We start from the raw sequence: 13,937 nt of genomic DNA, 5'->3' as shown, positions 1-13,937 counted from the left end.
GGAATAGGATATTGTAGAGATTGGGGGTGGACCCTAAGGCTAAGCCCTATCCTCGTCGTCGAGAAAAACAAAGTCATCATCCGTGAGACCATATGTGCCATCCGTGTAATCATGTACATTGTTTTCATCATTAGAGGCACCAATGTTTACTAAGAAGGTCACTAGACGCCTATAGTCATCTTGGTCAAGAGGGTAGTCTTGTGCAATCAAGGTGATGTCCTCTACTAAGTATGGATAAGTTGTGGTCAAGAGACGTATCAACCATTCTAATTCCTCGAAATTCCTCTCAAATGCTAGCGTACCTACCAAATCCCATTCACATGCAAGCACCGGGGAGACTATGTGAAACACTTGTGCAAAGTAAAGAGGGTACCTCTCACCCAAGGCAGGAGTGGATGACTCTAACGTACTAGCCATATCTGTACACGCAGATAGATGATGGTTAGAGTGAAAATATTACAAGGGTCGTGTCAAAAGGTTGTGTTCTTGTGCATAATGTGTTTTTATGATTTTGTGTTACGTATAGAACTTGTAGGTTTCCGGATTTTTGTTTGGTGGCTCTTGCTCTTTTACTTTTTTATTTTTGTCTTATGAGTATAAAGCTTTATATATACATTCCCTAAGATTGGAAGATTGAGAGGTCAGGGAGGAAGGTTGAGAGGGAAGCAAGTGAATGATGGATGTAGGCAAACACTCCCCCCTTCCTTGGGTAGATCATACCTTTTGGAATGATGTCGTCAACTTTTGAAACCAATTGTTCCAAGTTGTTATGGGTGAAGGCTTTAACCAATAGTTTTTGACCACCCTATGCGTTTCATCTAGTTGCAAGGGTGGTAAGGTAGTCTCCCATGATTTTATTTGCAACATTGTTGTAGGTGGTGAACTTACAACGGGAGGTGCAAACTCTTCCTTGCTTGTATGGATATGTACAATGGTAGGTGGGGGTTGTGTGGAAGCTTCTATTTCTGTATAGGAACTACATGAAGAGCAAGAAGCTTCATTTGCTTCCTTGTTCCTAAGCTAGGTGGAATAAATTGTTCTTTATTTGGTACCCAAACTAGCTCTGGAGCGGGGGTGTAGCATTGCATGAATTTTTTCTTTCCACGATTGTCAATTCATTTTGGAGCTATAGGATTAGGCTCACATGGGTCAGGTGACAGTTAAGAGCACAATTTACATTTTTGGCACCCAGATTTGATCATTTTCTTCATAGTAGCTTTGGGCTTCCAATAGTTTTTTGGAAATCCAACGCAATGTTTCTTTACATTTCTTGGGGTGAGTGGGACGTCTTTTACCAGGCTCCTGTCTTTGAGCACTAGCTATGGTTGCTAAAGAAGCTTTAGGGACCCACTTGTATGTTTTCTTTGTTATATTAGGATGGGTCTTGTGTGTCTCAAGCTTCATTTCAACTAAGCAGTTGAAGCTCTAGAGAGTTGGGCTATGGGGACATATGGTTCAACCTCTTGGACATGCAATGTTTTGGGTTTTATTTCCTTAAGAGGCAATATCTCAGGGACTATGGCTTGAGTGGTAGGGCTAAGAGTTGGTTTTTGCATTGTGACACCCCCAGTCCCCCAATCAATAGTGCATTTGGTGGCTACATCCACGTGCGTCCTAGGTTTATATTACCCTCCATAGTTCCAGCAGGCATGACCAAAAAGTCTTGAGCTACAACCTCATTGCCATAACTGACAGAAGTGTGACCACAGTTTTTTTCTTGTTGACACCCTTGACTTGGATAATACTCTCAGATAGAGGTGGCTTCCCTAACTGAGACCACACCCCATATGATAGCACATTATACTTAGCACCCGTGTCCAATAAGGCATTATATAGCACTTTTCCATAGGTGCTATTTAGCTCAATAGGGTATCGTAGAGGTGTGTCAGAGTCCAACCAATCATCCTCTGTTTCAACGTGGAATGCATGTGTAACTCCAATGTTATCCGCTCATTGGTGTCTTTTGCATTGTTGTTGCTCTTTAGCCTCAGCTTGAGCTTGTATCTTCTTCAATTTTGTTCGTGCCTTGGCTGCCTTTTTTTTAATGGATGGCACGTAGCTCCTCTTGGCTTAAAGGATCATAATATCTTTTACATTTGCTCACATTGAGGAATCCAATGGTTTCAACTCCATCAAGAGTCTCCACATGAATGGTACCTTGTGGGGTGATTTCACATACTTTATATGGTCCTTTTTCCGCATATTTTAACTTTTTCTTTTTGTTACGCACTCCATACATAAGGACGCTATCACCAACATTGATATCTTTGTTCTTTAGATGACGGTCAAACCATTTCTTCCTTCTATCTTTCTCCACAAGTGCATTTTACACAGCCAATTGTCATTCTTCATCTAACCTCTCAAGGATGTATAAGCGCTCAACTAAAGGGCTACCATCCCAACCTTCTTGTGAAGATACACGCAAACTAACTCCCATGGCCGCATAGCTGCTTCTTGGCCATATACCATTTTGAATGGTGTACAACTAATAGCCACTTTGTAAGAAGTACGATAAGCCCATAGAGCTTATGTAAGCTTTAAATCCCAATTTGTACGATGAGCCTCAATTGTCTTTGTCAAAATAGATTAATCTAGCAAGCTCAAGAGAGCAAGGGTGTGTCACTCACCGCCCTACGCTCGCCTTCGTGGAGGATTCCTCACCACGAAGAAGATAGAGCTACTGGCGTGCCATGCTCAACCGCCTCGTCGCCGTGCCGTCGCAATGCTCGATCACACACACTCTCTCTCTCTCTCATGCACACACACACACACAAGGAGATGAAGAAGAAGATGGAGATGGAGCAAGAACACTCTTCAATTGCACAAATGAGAGAATGAGTGATTTTTAGGTTTAGGTGACTTTTATATGAGCTCGCCCATTCACACTTGGGCGCCCATGCTTAGCCAACTGACCCTTGAATGTTCGAGTTAGAGTGCGTCTCTCATCGGCGATCACTCTTACCCTTTACCTATTGGACCGAGAAGCCCAGCCCATGACTACTAGAAGTGGACGTCGGTGGTTAACATTCCCCCCTTCTTGATGTAGATTTCGTCCTCGAAATTTAACAGTGCAGCATATCGGGATCCACGATAGGAGTACATGTAGCACAAGAAAAACAATATTGTGAAAGCTCAAAGGCAGCATGTGCAGGCATGCAATAAGTGAAATGCATACATGATATTTTAGAAAATGCAATAAAAAATCATGAATTGTAACATTGACAACTAGAACAAGCGTAGTACCTGAATGAAATGCAGTTGAGTTAAGGTCTATTAGGTTGACTCTAAGAGAAGTCCACAAGAGCTAGGGCTAAAGTAAGTACTAGATTGACCAACATTAATTAAAAAATATCGACTAAAGAGTAGTTAACCCGAGGAATGCTCGTCAAGGTCTAAAGACTAGTGATGTTGTCACTTATACCACTTAAGTGTGATCAACATAAAATGCAAGGAAATTTGTGTTATTTTCTTTCTCTTTTCTCTTTTTTATTTATTTATTGTTGTTGTCATAGTTGTTACAAGTAGCTGGGGGACTCGAGGTCTCAAATACCAGCAACTGGGAGACTCGAGGCCTCAAATACCAGCTTGAGCATAAACTAGCCGGGAGACTCGAGGTCTCAAATACTATCTTAACACATGGACTTCCACAACACAAGTCACACTTAGGTGGAATAAGCTAGAGAGAACTATATCCTCATAGCCTAAAACATTAATAATGTTACTACAATTAATAGACTATTAAAGTCAGCAATTAAGTGGCCTAGTTTAGCCTAAGGTCCTGACACCTACTTAAAGCCAACTAATAGATCAAACTCAAAGAGAAGAATAAGGTACTAGAAGTTTGAAAAAATTATAGTATCTAAATTGGCAATGTCACAACTTCATAAATTTAATGCATTGTTAGAAACTCATGAAATGACAAGATGCAAACATGTAATTGTGGAAAGCATAGATAAGAAGGAAGTAGTACACTTGATATAATGGAGAACATCCGTTGTAACATGTAAACATCCATTGTCGTTGTCCTTCAAAGGCATCCTTATGTAGTCACAAACTGCACAATAGTCACCACCAAACATCTACCTTCCAGAGGCACATCAATGAGAAAAAAGAACTTTGCTAATCATTAAACTCTAAAATAGAAACACTCCTATGGTACTAATCCTACCTACCATCCATCACTCGAGTGATGAGGATCAAAGTAAGTGGAGGTTGGAGATCTCGATCGGTAGCTCTAAAGCTAAACCACCATCCTCATCATCAAGGTAGGTGTAATCCTCTTTGGTAAGGCCGTGTGTCTCGTCTGTCAAATCACCATTATGGTCCTTGTCCTCTTCCGTGCAGAATAGTATTAGGAATGTCACGAGGCATGTATACTCATCATGGGCAAAAGTGCAAACTTGGGCAATTGGGAAAACTTCCTGGATAGAATAGGAATCCGTCGTAGTCAAGAGGCGGACCAGCCACTCTAACTCCTCAACATTTCTCTCACAAGCAAGTGTTTCAACCGAATCCCAATCAGATGAGGATAACATAAATGTATTACTTGAGACATGTAAAAAGAATATTCGTAAGAATCAGTCATATTTGTGAACACAGATAGAGGATGGTTAGGTGTTTGATGGCATAGGTTTCTGTTTTAGTGTACTTGATGTGACATGTGTAGGTCTGGGTCAATGATTTTGACTTGTATTGTGCACACTTGTTTGCTAATTGCTCTTGCTCTTTACTCCTTTTTTTGTTTGAAACTAGGGTGGTTAGTTACTATATGTCTATATATACACAATCCCTGAAATCCGAAAGCTCAAGGGTCAGGGAAAGAAGGATAAGAAGGAAATAATTCAATAGGCTAACATGAATGAAGACTTCCCCATTCCTTGGGTAGATCATACTTTAAAAGGATGTCATCACCTTTTGGAACTAGTTATTCCAATTGGTAATAGGTGAGGATTTTAGCCAATAGTTCTCTAACCTTGGGTGCCTCATTGAGTTGCAAGGGTGGTAAGGTACTCTCCCATGAACGAACTTGAAGTAGTGCATCAGGTAATAATTGAACAATGGAGGTGTTGAATCTTTTGTAGCTTCATGGAGGCTGCCTATGGTAGGTGGGAGTTGTATAGAAGCTTTTACCTCTATGGATGCATTACATGAGGAGCTAGTAGCTTCATGGAACTCCCCCTTTCCTGAGCCAATCCGAATAGATTGGTTTTGCCTTGGAACCCAAACTAGCTCTGGAATAGGTGTGTAGCATTCTGTGATCTTTTCCTTCCCACGATCTTCATCGGCTTTGGAATCACAAGGTTTGACTCACATGGTTTCATAGTGGATAGGAAAGGACACGATTTACGTTTAGGTACCCAAATGCGATCATTTACATCATAGTAGCCTTGGGCTTCTAATAGTTGTTTGAGAATCCAACATGATTTGGTTTTCACCTTCTTAACCTGAGTAGATGTCTTCCTTTGAGGTTTCCTTTATAAATTAACTTAAACCATAGGGGGGTCCGATAACGATACCTTGGGGAGTCATTGATATGTACCTTTGGTCAAATCACGTGGAGCCTTTGATGTAGCTCTATCGTAGCCATGGAAGTTGAACTTTTAGGGGATTGTGCTACTGGCAAGGATGTTGTGACTTTTTGGATAGGCAATATTTTGTTTGTTTTTTGTGTTATGAAGAGGTGAGATTTCAGGTTTTATTCCTTGAGTTGTAGGGCCATGAGTTGGTTTCTGTATCGTGATACTCTCGGTCTCCCAATCGATATTACATTTGACTGCAGACATCCATTTGCGCCCCAGGTTTATATTACCCTCCACAGTACCAACAGGCATGACCAAAAAGCTTTGAACCACGGTTCCATTGTCATCAATAACAAGAGTGTGTAGGATTCCAAAAACAGTGGTCTTCTTCTTATTGACACCCTTGACTTGGATGGTACTTGTGGATAGGGGTGGTTTTAATAGCTGACACCAAACTCCATAGGATAACAAATTATGTTGAGCTCCTGTATCCAATAATGCGTTATATAGTACTCTCCCATAGAGGCTATTTAGTTCAATTGGATATCATAGAGGTGGTTGAGATTCCCATAATCATCATTAGTGTCTTCAAAAAACGATTCCGTGATTCCCAGATTAGCCTCTCGTTGGCGTTTAAGACATTGTTGTATTTCTCGAGCCTCAACTCTTGCTTGGATCTTTTTAAGCTTTGCCTGTTCTTTGGCTGCTTTCTTTTGATGGATGGCTTGTAAGTCTTCTTGGCTTAGAGGATCATAGTACCTTTTGAATTTACTCCCACTGAGGAATCCAATGATTTCAACTCCATCTAGAGTCTCCACACGAATGGTACCTTGCGGGGTAATTTCACACACTCGATATGGTACTTTTTCTGCATTATTCAACTTTTTCTTTTCATATATTCTAGCACGCACATTTGCTCGATATCGTTGCCTCTTATATCTCTTACTCTTCTCATCCAAATTTTGATTATAGACAATCTCTAATGAAGAGTCACTAGATGAATCTCTACTTGTGTCTTCTACTCCCTTGGATAGATTATCATCAAGGGTACCACTGGGCCCTGAATGGTTTGTCTCCACATTTGCACTAAGATTTAACTCAGATTCTTCGTCCTCAGAGTCAATTTCACTTGATGATTCTGACCCCAAATCGTGTGGGCTATAGTCTTGTGAGACGCTACTGGTTCCAATGTCGGTCAAACCTTCATCTTGTAGGTCATCAGAAGCTATATGCATTGCTTCTAGCATATTTAAGGGCACAAGTGGTGGCATTTCATCCCCCTCATGTGTTACCTAGGTTGTCCCCCTGTTTCCCCAAGTGTCTATGTTTGTTGCTAAGTGGACCCAATTCACATTGTCCGACTCAGTCATCCCAGATAGTACATCCATATAAGGAGAATCTTCCCCAACATCAGTGTCCACTTTACATGTGTAACAATACTAGAATGGGGCCGAGTGAACTGTGGTGTCAAATCTATGATCAATTATAAACCTGTTTCCTAGAGGATGTGCTCGACCAGTTATAAGATCCACTTGAATGACAGAATCTTGGAACTGCAAGTAGACATAATTTTTAGACCAGTCATGCACCATTTTTTCTTCCCTCATGAAGGGACGCCCTAAGATCATCTCAGATGCCATAGTGTGCCTGGAGAAATCCATAACAATGAAGGTATTTCTTATTTATGTCCAAAGACCTTGATCTTGAGATCTTCTAGCATCCCGATAGGTTTAACAATAGACCCATTGGCCATCTTTACTACTATGGTTGTAGTCCCAAGGTGAGGTCTTCCCATAGTTTCCCAACAATTTTTAGTCACAATGCTAACCCTAGCACCACCATCAAGGATTCTCTTCCCAGTTAATCCCTTGGTAGTGATTGGTATGGTTGCATTGGATTCATCGCCCTCAAAGTATTGTCCCAACTTGTTAACATGTATTTCTACAACAGGGTTCTCATCTAGGTTGGGTTGTGGATCTAAGTGTTCCTCCTCTATTGGCATCTCCCTAGCTCCATCCATCTGTGCAAATTGTGGTAGCCGGACCTTCAGTTATCGATTGAGGAAAGCTCGAAGAGCTAAGAATAACTCAGGGTCTCCATATAGTTTGGACATGATGGTGGTTCTAACTTCTGAAGCCATGAAATCCATCAATTTGGCACTGTTTTATGGCACCTTTTGGGCTTCAGTCCCTTGACGTGGGGAAGGTGGGATATCCATTTCTTTGATAGGGTTAGGTAGTCCCTCTGTAAACATTCTTTCCAACAAGAATTGAGTACGCCCACTTTCCCATGACTTTAAGTCACTTTCTTCTTGGATGACACTAGGTATGGCTAGGGGTCTATGGACTTTGTGAGGTTGTTGTTGCGTAGGGAACAATGTGTCTGTAATCTGGATCTGCTAGGTGCTGGTTCTAGATCCCTGGGATCTTCTACCAAACTCCTTAATTGCTTGACTCGCTCGATCTCCTCTGTAGGGTTTGGATAATTCCTATCTTCTTCTTGGATCCTGGCCATTGTGGCTCATGATGATCTTCCTTGTTGGTTTTTCTTAGTGGTCATTTGATTCCATTTTTCACCTGAATCAGAATCTCTTCAGGTCATTCATATATACGGGGTCGTCACCAGTCCCTATGTTGGTCTTTGAACTGGGGTCTAACTTCGCTGCTTTTTGCGATATCTTTCTTCACATTTTCTTCTTTTTCTGAGATTGGGCAATTGATGCCGTGTCTCTTTCCTCAAGAATATAATTTTGTTTTTGGAGCATCGATCGTGTGAGTACGTTACTGGTACCACATGTGTACTTTGTGATGGCTCCTCGATAACCTCAATCAAGTTTAATGGCGTGATCTTTGGCGCATTTGAATTATTCAGACATTGGGAAATCAAATTATCTATGCCACATTGATTACACATGAGTATCGGCATTGTAGACGTGATCGCTTGATTGGTTTGCATTAGTGTGGCATTCTTTTGTAGCCTAATAGGACACTTGGCTACACGATGTGGACCTCCACACTCGTAGCATTGAAGGCCTCTTGCAACAAGAGCAGCTACTTGATAGACAGGTTTGACTTGTCCCCAATAGTCCTCCATGTAGTATTGTGGACTTTCTTCAAGCGCATCAATCCCATAGGCAATATTAAGGTGTATATCTTGCTCACAGCCTTCCAAACAAGCAATAGATACTCACAATCCACTTGATTCACATGAGTGATTCTCGCATGTGGTGGTTGAGGTCTTAGCAATGGAGGTGGTAAGGGTGTTACTTGAACAACATTTTGGGCTCTAGGGACCATGTGTTGTGACGTTTGTTCAAGAGGTGGGGCTGGCATCAATGCAGGCACTCAAGGTGTGTTTGTCCATGCTAAGGTTGGTCTATTGGTCATCATGCGCTTAAATACTATGCAATCCTTAGCTTGATGACCATACCTCCCACAAGCATTGCAATTCCCATTGAATTTTACTCTAAAAGTAGGGCATTCACTGGTACTATGTGGACCATAGCATACTGAGCACCATTGTTGCTCCCTTCTTGGACACATATGATTGTTTTGTGGAGCACAATTGTCTCTAAGACTCTCTTGAATGGCCTTGGTGAGATCTGCTAAGTCGTCTTAGATATCTTTGGCTCCTTAGCAATAGGCTTTAGGGTCATTGGCTGATGCCCCAATGCTTGCGAGCTAGTAGATTTAGGCTCAATAGACACTCTTTCTCCTTGAATCGTTAAATTATCCTCCAATTGGATCGCATTGGTGGTGACTGCTTCCCAAGTGATGATACCTCTAATGACTAGGCCATTGTAGATATCCTCATGTCGTAATCCCCTACTGAATCTATCAAGCAATTGGTTATTATTGAAGCACTCATTTGGATTACACTGAGAATTTAAATGCTTCAAGCGACTAATAAAGTCTCTCATCGACTCTCCTTCCTCTCGTTGGGCTTTCTAGAGCTGAGAGGCTACACCCCAAAGCACTCCCTCTCGTATGTATTCTTTCAAGAACAGTCTCCTAAGTAGGGTAAATCGTTTTTTCTTCCACCCTTAGGGTTTATAACATCAGCCTCCCACTTAAGGTTAGGCTTAAAGCATTACTCCTGAGGTCATTGTGTTCTCCTAGAGAATCACATATTTGTTTAAACACTTCGATATGCTTTCTCACATCCCCGTCTCCACTAAATTTTTGTGTGAGCTTGGCTATTTGTACTGCTTTACTTCTAGGCTCTCTATCAGGCGTATTACGCATATTCTCAGCAATAGATTGACCGATGGTTTGGGCAAATGCTGCCAAATCTCCTAAATAAGCAGGTATAGTGGCCACAAGTGCAGGCGCTCCTGGAACTACATGTGGGATGGGAGTTGGCCTTGGCCTTGGCATACGCGCGGCCCTCGGGTCCCATACCTCGTAAGGTGGTGTACCATGTGGTGGTCCCAAGTTCACAGGTGTGGCCCTAGGCATAGCCGGTGCTGGATATGACATGTTATTGCTAAATGGTATGGACCCACTTGAATAAGAGCTCGGATAATGCCATTGTGGAGTGTAAGCTCTTGGCATAATTGGGGGTGTGGGCGCTACGTGGGCATGAGGTGCGATAGGTACATAGGCTTGATGCATACCCCTGTAGGTATTGTTGGGGGCATTGTGCTACTAGGTAGCGGTGCAATGCTAACAAACGAGGTCCAAGGTGTACTTTTTGTACTCATGACCGGAGTAGGTATCGTAGCCGTAGTGTCTTCGAGAGACAGATAATCTAGATTTGGAAAAGTAAAGCTACTACTTGTGGGTTCAGATTGTACCGAAACTCCATGTGACACAATATATGAAGGGTCCGTTGGACTCACTGAAGGAGTTTTCATCTATGATAGTGCCGGTTGTTTGGCCTTGCCCGTATCCAAGAATCTCATAAGGCCCGTTGAAGGAACGTTAATTTCCCTCGGTTTTGCCTCTTTGATTGGATGATGCTATGGATGACATTGCAGACCATCTGTTGCCGCTCCTCTAGACTTGTAGTGCTAGAAGTAGATTGTACAACTTCTAACCAACCTATATGGTATGTGTAACCCGTGTACAGGTCAGTCAAGGTTTCGGTTTGTAGGTCATATTCCCAATTTTTGTTGAGAAATAACCGCGGCGTACTAGAGGTTTCCCTTGAGGTGGAAGCATTCTTGTTCCACGCAGTTTGACGCACATTGCCTACTAACTCAGGAGCACTCGACTGCTCGATTGCTATGCCTATTGTCCCAGGGGTCCCTTCATGGCTCGGCATTGTTCTAGGAATCTTTCCATTTCCCTCTCCCTAGCCGCTTGCATATAGCGCTCAACTTCTTGCACCTCCGCAAGACTCCTACCATCGGGTAGTAGAACTTCAGGGGGTGATTGCTTTGCAGGGTCTTCCATGAAAGCATGGGGGTAATATATCGACGTGGACACTCTTGGGGAGTATAGGCTCCCCCTGAGATACCAAAGGAGAATCTACCTCTCCCTCACCTTCGTTAACTTCACTAGCCGTAGGTTCAGAGCGAGTAGCTCTACTAAAGGTTTCTATAAAGCGACTAAACACACTAGATCTAAGTTGTGGGGCCCAGACAGGTACGTTTTTGTTTACTTGCTCGGGGTTTGGTGTAGGATGCCCTTCCATAATATCGTAATCAGATGAAGAGTCACTAGCCGCTATGTTTGGGTCTTGGGTTGTACTACCTTGGGTCCCCGCCGAGGGCCCATAACCTAAGGTAGGTGGGTATTGAGAACCCGTGTAAGTCGAAGTGCTCGCTAGTTGCTTGGCCTCTAGTTTTGTTTTTTAATTTTCATCCCGTTTTCACTCCTTTTTTTCATGTTTTTTAATGTCTTTTTTATGATCGGTTTTTGGATTAGAGCGTGTGATAGCTCGAAACTAGCGTATCGCTCAGGGGGTCGTGATGTGCTTTACAGCATAGCATTCGATTACCCGAAGCACCGATGGTCCTCAAAAGGGTCGATTTTTACTTAGGCGTGATGCTAAAATAAGTAAGTCCAAAGGGTGACTGAGGCCTGAGCTTGGGCTTGGGGAATGTTCCCGATCCCAATCCTTCCTTTTATTTATTTATTTATTTATTATTATTTTTTTGTTGGATAAGGTCGCCGTGGTCGCGTCGCACGCACGCACACACACACACCTAACCCACCTACTTGCAACTAACAGAGCTACTGTTACACACTGTTTAACACAGTACTACCGCAACTAATTAACTAACATATCTACTTACTGCACCTTATAGATCTAACCTTATAGATCTAATATCTTAAATCTAACACCTTATCAACAGAAAACAATACATTGCAACAAAAAAACTAACACCTTATTAATAGAAAACAGTACACTACAGCAAAAACAAAGTTCACAAATCCTTCTCAACAGCCACACACCTTCTTTCTCTACCTTTCCTACATCTCATATTGCACCACAAAGCAGCATAGAGTGCTATTCGAGCTTTGTGCAGGGCATCTCCCCGGAAACGGTGCCAAAAATGTGTGTATCTGTCGCACGTGTCAAAGCAAGGGACTTGCCGTACACTGTGTGCGAGCCACAAATGGCTGCAAGCACACGACCAGATTAATCTAGCAAGCTCAAGACAGCAAGGGTGTGTCACTCACCGCCCTACGCTCGCCTTCGTGGAGGATTCCTCGCAATGAAGAAGAGGGAGCTACCGCCGTGCCATGCTCAACCGCCTTGCCACCGCCGTGCCATTGCAATGCTCTCTCTCTCTCTCTCTCTCTCTCTGTGTGTGTCTCATGCATACACACACACACACACACACACACGGAGATGAAGAAGAAGATGGAGATGGAGCAAGAGCACTCTTCAATTGCACAAATGAGAGAATGAGTGATTTTTAGGTTTATGTGACTTTTATATGAGCTCTCCCATTCACACTTGGGCGCCCATGCTTAGCCAACTAACCCTTGAATGTTCTAGTTAGAGTGCGCCTCTCATCAGCGATCACTCTTATGCTTTTCCTATTGGACCGACAAGCCCGACCCATGACTACTAGAAGTGGACGCCGGTGGTTAACATTGCCCTACCCAAACTTTGACAAATAAGTAAACTAAATATCTAAAAGCCAAAATAAATAATGGGATCACTTTCGGTAATTCACTTGAGATGCCAAAACTCTAACATTTCTTTGGTTTCTAAAACAAGAGATTACCTGCCGTGAGGTTCTCTTAGCAAATTTAACATATTCCATTATTAGTTGCTTGATAGTGAGGCTATGCATGCCTTCTATAGACAAAAATCATCATTTGGAATGCATGCACCTTGTGCATATAACCAATGATATAGGGTTCCCACCATTGCAGTTATATGCAATGAACACAAGCAAATATACCAGCCTCAACTATTATTTAGTAGAAGGTTACAACTATGGGTAACCCCTGCAACAACTTCAACAGGAGAAGCATCAAGAAAAATCATTGAAAACTAACAAGATGGCACCTCGTCTTAACATAGTAGCTGGTGTTATAGCCAAAGCATAAACAATGACAGGGTGGAATGAATTCCACTTATCTGGCACACCATGCATGCCAATCTGAAAAATAAAGTGATAATCTTGTGGATCCGATACCATACATGCCTTGCACAAAATGTGATGACATGGATCCATCACAATTCATCGTTTCCATACGTAAAATGTGAGCTTATATTCCAAGATTGCTAATTCCCCAAATCTGTGTGCCGTTGCTCTTGGTTCTAAATCAATGGGAAGTAGATTGGCACCGGGGTAGAAATTGCTTCTCATTAAGTCTTTCAAAGCACTTTGCTTTGCACAACCAGAAATCTTATTCAAATTAAAGATTAAAACATAGAAAAACAAGAAGAACTTGAAATTGTCTAACCCTATCGGCCCTCTGTGGCTAATTGTCTTGAAATTCAAAAGTAAAGGCTCACTTGAGAGTGAATTTTAGTTTGAGTTTGTTGTTCGTGTTTGAATATGGCTCATAGCCATGTATGCTAATAGGTTGAGAAGTGTCATACGTACCATGTATGCCCGCTTGGCTTGGCTCATACTTACACCCAGTGAAATACCATTTAGACACATTGCAAATTTCCCCCCAAGCTCGTATGTTGATAGCATATTCGAGCCTTTGTGTTCAATGGCTGCTCTTGTCGATATATAGATATCACGACAACATAAAATTGACCTTGCCAACTCTTTAAAGATAATCAACCTTGTTGAATTATGCGTCGTGTTGAGAATCATAAAAGTAACTTAGATTGCTAAATGTTGAAAGGAGATAGCTCAGGAAATGTAGCTATCAAACTTCATCTGAGTGCAAAAACTTTCTTGACCGAAGCAACTTTTGCTTGTCAAGCTAGCTTTGTAGAAAATTTTGCAAGATTTAAGAAGTTCAAAATTGTAAACTGTAAATTTAACTTGCTTAC

The sequence above is a fragment of the Adiantum capillus-veneris genome, chromosome 2 (genome assembly GCF_014529385.1).
Source record: "Adiantum capillus-veneris isolate H3 chromosome 2, ASM1452938v2, whole genome shotgun sequence".
Classification (NCBI taxonomy): Eukaryota; Viridiplantae; Streptophyta; class Polypodiopsida; order Polypodiales; family Pteridaceae; genus Adiantum; species Adiantum capillus-veneris.
This window is presented reverse-complemented; position numbering follows the sequence as displayed.